Raw genomic sequence first — 8,833 nt, forward strand, 5'->3', positions numbered from 1 at the left:
CAGGGGTCCCAGTGCGGAATCTCCCTATTACAGGGGTCCCAGCGCAGGATTCCCCAATTACAAGGGTCCCTGTGCGGAATCTCCCTATTACAGGGGTCCCAGTGCGGGATCTCCCTATTACAGGAGTCCCAGTGCGGAATCTCCCTATCACAGGGGTCCCAGTGCGGAATCTCCCTATTACTTGGTCCCAGCGCAGGATTCCCCTATTACAAGGTTCACAGTGCAGAATCTCCCTATTACAGGGGTCCCAGTGCGCTATCTCCCTATTAGAGGGTCCCAGTGCGGAATCTCCCTATTACAGGGGTCCCAGTATGGGATCTCCCTATTGTAGGGGTCCGTGTGTGGGATCCCCCTATTGCAGGGGTCCCAGTGCGGGATCTCCCTATTACAGGGTCCCAGTGCGGAATCTCCCTATTACAGGGGTCCCAGTGCGGAATCTCCCTATTACAGGGGTACCAGTGTTGGATCTCCCTATTACAAGGGTCCCAGAGCGGAATCTCCCTATTACAGGGGTCCCAATATGGGATCTCCCTAATACTGGGGAACCAGTGTGGGATCGCCCTATTACAGGGGTCGCAGTGCGGGATCTCCCCAATACTGGGGACCCAGTGCGGAATCTCCCTATTACAGGGGCCCCAGAGCGGAATCTCCCTATTACAGGGGTCCCAATGAGGGATCTCCGTTTTACAGAGGTCCCAGTGCGGAAACTGCCTATTACAGGGGTCCCAGAGTGGAATCTCCCTATTACAGGGGTCCCAGTATGGAATCTCCCTATTACAGGGGTCCCAGTGGGGGATCTCCCTATTGCAGGGGTCCCAGTGCGGGATCTCCCTATTACAGGGGTCCCAGTGCGGGATCTCCCTATTACAGGGGTCCCAGAGCAGAATCTCCCTATTACAGGGGTCCCAATGAGGATCTCCCTATTACAGAGGTCCCACTGCGGAAACTCCCTATTACAGGGGTCCCAGAGCGGAATCTCCCTATCACAGGGTTCCCAGTGTGGAATCTCCCTATTACAGGGGTCCCAGTGCGGGATCTCCCGATTACAGGGGTCCCAGTGCGGGATCTCCCTATTTCAGGGGCCCCAGTGCGGGATCTCCCTATTACAGGGGTCCCAGTACGAAATCTCTCTGTTACAGCGGTCCCAGTGTCGAATCTCCCCGTTACAGGGGTCCCAGTGCGGAATCTCCCTATTACAGGGGTCCCAGTACGGAATCTCTCTGTTACACGGGTCCCAGTGTCGAATCTCCCCATCACAGGTGTCCCAGTGTGGAATCCCCCTATTACAGGTGTCCCAGAATGGAATCTCCCTATTACAGGGGTCCCAATGAGGGATCTCCCTATTACAGTGGTCCCAATGTGGAATCTCCCTATTACAGGGGTCCCAGTGCGGAATCTCCCTATTATAGGGGTCCCAATGAGGGATTGCCCAATTGCCATAGAATTTACAGTGCAGAAGGAGGCCATTCGGCCCACTGAGTCTGCACCAGCTCTTGGAAAGAGCACCCTACCCAAGGTCAACACCTCCACCCAACTCTAAGGGCAATTTTGGACACTAAGGGCAATTTATCATGGCCAATCCCTCTAACCTGCACATCTTTGGACTGTGGGAGGAAACCGGAGCACCCGGAGGAAACCCACGCACACACGGGGAGGATGTGCAGACTGCACACAGACAGTGACCCAAGCCGGGAATCGAACCCGGGACCCTGGAGCTGTAAAGCAACTGTGCTGACCACTGTGCTACCGTGCTGCCCAATTACAGGGGTCCCAGTGCGGGGTCTCCCTATCACAGGGGTCCCAGTGCGGGGTCTCCCTATCACAGGGGTCCCAGTGCAGGGTCTCCCCATTACATCGAGAAAGTGGCGCCGCTCCGGATTTGGCCGAAAATCCCTCCCCCCCCCCCCTGCCCCCCGCCATGCCTTGCCGAACGCGATTTCGCCACCGGGGGATGGAGAATTCAGCCCCATTGGTAGGTTAAATTGGTGAACAAAGATTTGGCACATGGAATGGAATGTGGGAACATGTCCTTTGTGACTGGAAGTATTTAAAAGCAGAATGCGATTTGATTGGAGGAGATTGGGTGAAGCGGGAAAAGTGAATATGCAGATTGAACAAGTGAAAAGGGACGGGCGTTTTACAATGCCAAAATCGGCTCCTGTGACAAAAACGGCCGGAGAATGACTGGGTTTCTGGCCGTGCATGCGCATGGTGCCGACCATAGTGGTCACACCGTACAACATGGCGCCTGCGTGCGTGGGCACGACCTGCCATATACGGTCCCACAGGTCACCCCCAAACACCCCCTGGTCACCTCACACCAGTCTCGCCAACCCTCGCGGACACCCCCTCCAACCCCCCCCCCCCCCGCCCCCCCACCGGCCAGAGGCATGGGTCCCTGCCGACTGTGGTGGCGCTGGACACAGTCCGTGGCCGCCACACTGGGCTCCGACTGCGCTCAGACCACACATCAACCGCATGGTCAGGAACTCTGCCCATCGGGGCGGAGCATCGGGGAGGGCCTTCCGATGATGACACGCCAGCGGTGTTCCAATGGTATGCGGCACGTGACGCAATGACGCCATTTCAGAGGGGCAGACACTCGAAAACTGGCGTCAAACCTGCGCTGCCACTGGGCATCGGAAGGGATTCACTGGCCGACGCTGATTATGATATCAGCGTCGGGCAACGGATAATCCCGCCCTGACGGCGGGACAAAATCGGTGGCGGTGCACAATTGGCGGCGCTCCCGGAGAAATTCAGGATCATTAATGGGCTAGCACCAACGCTGCGTGGGGTAATCTCCACTTTTCACCGACGAGCTGTCACTCTGAAAAACAATTGGAAAATTGCACCCCCTGCAATTTTTTTATCTTCTAACTTATTACCTTTTAATGATTAACAAGTCTTTTGAATTAACCGTCGATGGACGGTTAAGGCTTGATTTGAATCACAATCGGGAATCGACTTAGACAAGGTAGACTTTAAACACCACCTCCCCACCCACACCACCCCCTTGACATTCAATGGCATTACCATTGCTCTATCCCCCCCCCTCCCCCCTCACCCCACTATCAACATCCTGGGGGCCACCATTGATCAGAAACTGAACTGGACTAGCCGCATTAATACTGTGACGATCAGGACAGGTCAAAGGCTAGGAAACCTACAGCGGGTAACTCACCTCCTGACCCCCCAAAGCCTGACCCTATAGGCACAACCAGGAGTATAATGGAATACTCTCCACTTGCCTGGATGAGTGCAGCTCTGTGATAGTCACCAATAGCAGTACTATATGTATTACGGTCAGGCTCGTATAGTAGAGGTACATGGGTAAATCCCTGCCTGCTGGCTCCGCCCAGTAGGCGGGGTATAAATGTGTGTGCTCGCCGGTGCTGCAGCCATTCTGGTTCCAGCTACAGGAGGCACAGCATCTTTGCTGAATAAAGCCTCGATTATTCCACTACTCTCGTCTGTGGTAATTGATAGTGCATCAATTTATTGAGCAAAGATATTTTTTAAACGATGGATCTCCGCATCAAGCCTGATTTACTGCAGCTGAGCCCTCCAGCAGCCAACGCTCCGTCTGCTTTTGAGCACTGGCTAGCCTGCTTCGAAAGCTACCTCCGAACATTCGCTGAGGAACCCTCGGACTCTCAGAAGCTCCAATCCTTTATTCACGGGTGAGCCCTGACATTTTTCCTCTCATCCAGGATGTGCCCACTTACTCCGAAGTGATGGAGCTCCTGAAGGGACATTACATTCGATCAGTCAGGTCGAACCAGGCAGCTCCTGGCCACGAGACAGCAACTCCCCAGGGAGTCTCTGGACGATTTCTGACGTGCCCTGCACATCCTGAGTAGAAACTGTGACTGCCAGGCAGTTTCGGCAGTCCAGCACACAGAACTTTTAATTCGAGACGCTTTTGTTACGGGCATGAAGTCTGCATACGTCTGGCAGTGCCTACTGGGAGTACGCTTGATCTTGCGGGAACTAGGCAGCTCGCTAACTCATTAGAAGTGGCCTCCCGTAACTTCCAGTCCTACGCCCCCGACCGCGCGGCACCCTCGTGGGCATCGTCGACCCCACCAGCTGCCAACTCCAGTTCACTGCAAGCCTGCGCCGCGCAGCAGTCACCCAACCCTGGGGGGGCCCCAAGTGCTATTTTTACGGGCAGAACAAACACCCCTGGCAGCGCTGCCTGGCACGGAGCGCGACCTTCCAATGGGTGTTGGAAGAAGGGACACTTTGTTTCTGTTTGCCAGGCTCGGTCGGTCGCCGCTGTTTCCAGGCCCGGCGTTCCTGTGACCCAGGGATGCCGCCATCTTCCTCATCACCAGCCATGTGCGGCCCGTGGATGCCGCCATCTTCTTCACTGCAAACCACGTGCGGCCCATGTACGCCGCCATCTTTGATGCCCCCCGCCATGTGCACCCCATGGGCGCCGCTATCTTCGGCGCCATTTTGGACGGCGTCTCAGGACCCCTGCTCGTCTGGCCTTTCATCGTCTGCCACTACCTCCACCACCGCTGACCAGCCCAGGCCTCCCAGCATCTGCCGCAGCTCGCCTTGATCACTCTGGACCAGTCCCGGCCCCGCAACATCGTGACCGCAACAACGACGGTGAAGATCGATGGGCATGAAACAACCTGCCTTTTTGTCTCCGGGAGCATGGAGAGCTTCATCCACCCCACTACGGTAAGGCGCTGCTCCCTCTCGCTACACCCAGTCACCCAGATAAATCTCCCTGGTCTCTGGATCCCATTCCATGGAAATCCGGGGGGTACTGCATCGCGACCCTCACCGTCCAAGGCATAGAGTTTAGTAACTTCCGGCTCTACATCCTCCCCCACCTCTGCGCTGCCCTGTTACTCGGCTGGACTTCCAGTGCCACCTCCAAAGCTCAACGTTAAAATTCAGCGGACCCCTACCCCCCTCACCTTGTGAGGCCTCGTGACCCTTAAGGTCGACCCACCTTCCCTGTTTGCGAACCTCACCCCGGAATTCAAACCCGTCGCCACCAGGAACAGACGGTACAGTGCCCAGGATAGGATCTTCATCAGGCGGAGGTCCAACGGCTTCTGCAGGAAGGGGTCATTAAGGCCAGCAACAGCCCCTGGAGAGCTCAAGTGGTGGTAGTAAAGACTGGGGAGAAGCAAAGAATGGTCATTTACTTCAATCGGTACATGCAGCTTGACGTGTACCCCCTCCCGCACATATCTGACATGGTCAATCAGATTGTGCAGTATTGGGTCTTTTCCACAGTGGACCTGAAGTCCGCCTACCACTAGCTGCCCAGCCGCCCAGAGGACTGCCAATTCACTGCGTTCGAAGCAGATGACCACCTCTATCACTTCCTTAGGGTTCCCTTCGGCGTCACTAATGGGGTCTCGGTCTTCCAGCGAGAGATGGACCGAATGTTTGACCGGTACGAACTGCAGGCTACCTTCCCGTACCTATATAACGTCACCATCTGCGGCCACGATCAGCAGGACCATGATGCAAACCTCCAAAAATTCCTCCAGATCGCCAAACTCCTTAATCTCATGTACAGTAAGGAGAAATGCGTGTTCCGCACCAACCGCTTAGCCCTCCTTGGCTATGTCGTTGTAAATAGAGTTCTAGGGCCCGACCCCAACTGCATGTGCCCCCTCATGGAACTCCCACTCCCCCATTGCCCCAAGGCCCTGAAACGATGCCTGGGGTTTTTCTCCTACAATGCCAAGTGGGTCCCTAATTATGCAGACAAGGCCCACCCACTCATACAGTTCACAGTTTTCCAACTGATGGCTGAGGCCCGCCAGGCCTTCAACCGCATCAAGGCAGACATTTCCAAGGCCATGATGCACGCGGTCGACGAGTCCCTCCCCTTTCAGGTCGAGAGCTATGCACCAGACATAGCTCTGGCCGCCACCCTCAACCAGGCGGGCAGGCCCGTGGTCTTCTCCCGCACCCTCCATGCCTCCAAAATTCGGCACTCCTCTGTCGAAAAGGAGGCCCAAGCCATTGTGGAAGCTGTGAGACATTGGAGGCATTACCTGGCTGGCAGGAGATTCACTCTCTTCACTGACCAACGGTTGGTTGCCTTCATGTTCAGTAACACACAGCGGGGCAAGATGAAAAACGACAAGATCTTGAGGTGGAGGATCGAGCTCTCCACCTACAATTACGAGATTTTGTATTGCCCGGGGAAGCTCAACGAACCCCCTAACGCCCTATCCCATGGTACATGTGCCAGCGCACAAGTGGACTGACTCCATTTCATCAAGGCCCGCAACCTGACCTACTCCATTGAGGAGGTCTGGACTGTCACCAGAGGCTGCCAGGTCTGCGCAGAGTGCAAGCCGCACTTCAACCGGCCAGTCTGAGCGCACCTGGTGAAGGCCTCCCGCCCATTCAAGCGCCTCAGCGTGGACTTCAAAGGACCCCTCCCCTCCACCGACCGCAACATGTACTTTCTGAACTTGACTGACGAACACTCCCGGTTCCCTTTTGCCATCCCCTGCCCCGATATGACTTCTGCCACAGTAATCAAAGGCCTACACAGCATCTTCACTCTGTTCGGTTTCCCCACCTACATCCACAGTGATCTGGGATCCTCTTTTATGAGTGCTGAGCTGCGTCAGTTCCTGCTCTGCAAGGGCATCGCCTCGAGCAGGACGACCAGCTTCAACCCCCGGGGAATCGGGCAGGTGGAGAGGGAGAACGGGACGGTCTGGAAGGCCGTCCTTCTGGCCCTGCGGGCTAAAGATATCCCGGTCTCCCGCTGGCAGGAGGTCCTCCCCAACGCGTTCCACTCCATCCGATCGCTCCTCTGCACCACGACCAACGAGACCCCTCACGAACGTGTGTTTGCCTTCCCCAGGAAGTCCACCTCCAGGGTCTCGCTCCCAACATGGCTGGCAGCTCCTGGACCTGTCCTCCTCCGGAAGCATGTGCGGACCCATAAGTCGGACCCCTTGGTCAAAAGAGTCCACCTCTTACACGCGAACCCGCAGTACGCATACGTGGCACACACCGACGGGCGCCAGGACACAGTCTCCCTCCGGGACCTGGCACCCACCTGATCCCCACCCACGGCCCCCGACCTGACATCGCCCCCCCCCCCCCCCCCCCCCCCTGGCTGCCTCATTCACTCCTGCACCACTCACCCTCCCTCCAGCGCACCTCACTGCAGCCCCCGCCCCAGCAGGATCCGTCCTCCCACTGGATCCACTCAGGGGTGATGAAGACGAGGACAACACGCTCCCGGAGTCACAGGTGACCAAGTCGGCGCCCACATCACCACCTGGACTGAGGCGATCGCAGAGGAGGGTCAAGGCCACTGACAGACTGAACCTGTAATGTTTTCCATCACCCCCGCCGGACTCTTTTTTTAACAGGGGGGGAATGTGGTAGTCACATGCAGTATTATATGTATTATGGTAAGGCTCGTATAATAGAGGTTCATGGGTAAATCCCTGCCTGCTGGCTCCACCCAGTAGGCGGGGTATAAATGTGTGTGCTCACCGGTGCTGCAGCCATTCTGGTTCCAGCTACAGGAGGCACAACATCTTTGCTCAATAAAGCTTTGATTATTCCACTACTCTCGTCTTTGTGGTAATTGATAGTGCATCAAGCTCCAACAACACTCAAGAAGCTCAACACCATCCAGGACAAAGCAGCCCTGCTTGATTGCTCCCCCTTCCACAAACATTCAAACCCTCCACCCCCTTCAACATCCAGCAGCAGCTCCTCTCAGGATGAAGCAGTGTTTCACTTGCACCTCCTCCAATTTGGCTGACTGTATTCACTGCTCCCAATGCAGCCTCCTGATAATGATACAGCCAAACATGCACAGGCTGAAAAAAATGAAGTTTGTTGTCATTGGATCAGAGCCCATGTACCTGAACTGTGATGTGAAAATTGAGTGGAATTGTTCAGTGACCTCAGATGGAGAACACACAATGAGCCGGACGGACGAAGACAGAGCAGACTGAACAATGACCGTCATGGAACATAGAACATTCAGTGCAAAAGGAGGCTATTTGGCCTATCGAGTCTGCACCGACCCACTTGTCCACCCTATCCCTGTAACCCAATAAGCCCTGGTAAACTTTTTGGTCACTGAAGGCAATTTATCATGGCCAATCCACCGAACCTTTGGACTGTTGGAGGAAACCGGAGGAAACCCACGCAGAGAACGTGCAGAATCCGCACAGACAGTGACCCAGCGGGGAATCGAACCTGGGACCCTGGCGCTGTGAAGCCACAGTGCTATCCACTTGTGCTACCGTGCTGCTCAACAGCAACAACACAGTAAATAACTGATTGATTACCTGGGCCTGTGTCGTTCATCGGCCCACTGTCAATGCTGCCGCCTGCCCCAGGAGTATTGCAAAATGGAGGACCCCAGCCTTCGTCACAGTGACAGTTGTCATTGCTGTTACAAATCTGAAACAAAATACACAGCGGTTAATGTTGCTGAATTGGGAGGAGGCAGATTTACAGGAAGGGACATAGTGAAGAAGTTTAGAGAGACACAGAAATGGTGTCAAGAGAGGAATGGTCCAGGAGCTGGAGTTTTATCGACGATAGTTAGGGGGCAGTCAGCAGAGTGCCAGGACCTCAGCGCTGGGAGGGACCCTGGGTCCGAACATCCATTGTTACTTTAACAATAACGTTCTGCCAATAAAAGAATCAGATTTGGGCTGTCCACTGATTATTCCTCAGTGTTCAACTCCAATCATCTGGGTTGTGACCAGACCTGGACTGATAGTTGGAGGTGACTTAGAATTTACATAGAATTTACAGTACCATTGGAGGCCATTCGGCCCACCGACTCTGCACCGGC

The sequence above is a fragment of the Scyliorhinus torazame genome, chromosome 3 (assembly GCF_047496885.1).
Source record: "Scyliorhinus torazame isolate Kashiwa2021f chromosome 3, sScyTor2.1, whole genome shotgun sequence".
NCBI classification, from domain to species: domain Eukaryota; kingdom Metazoa; phylum Chordata; class Chondrichthyes; order Carcharhiniformes; family Scyliorhinidae; genus Scyliorhinus; species Scyliorhinus torazame.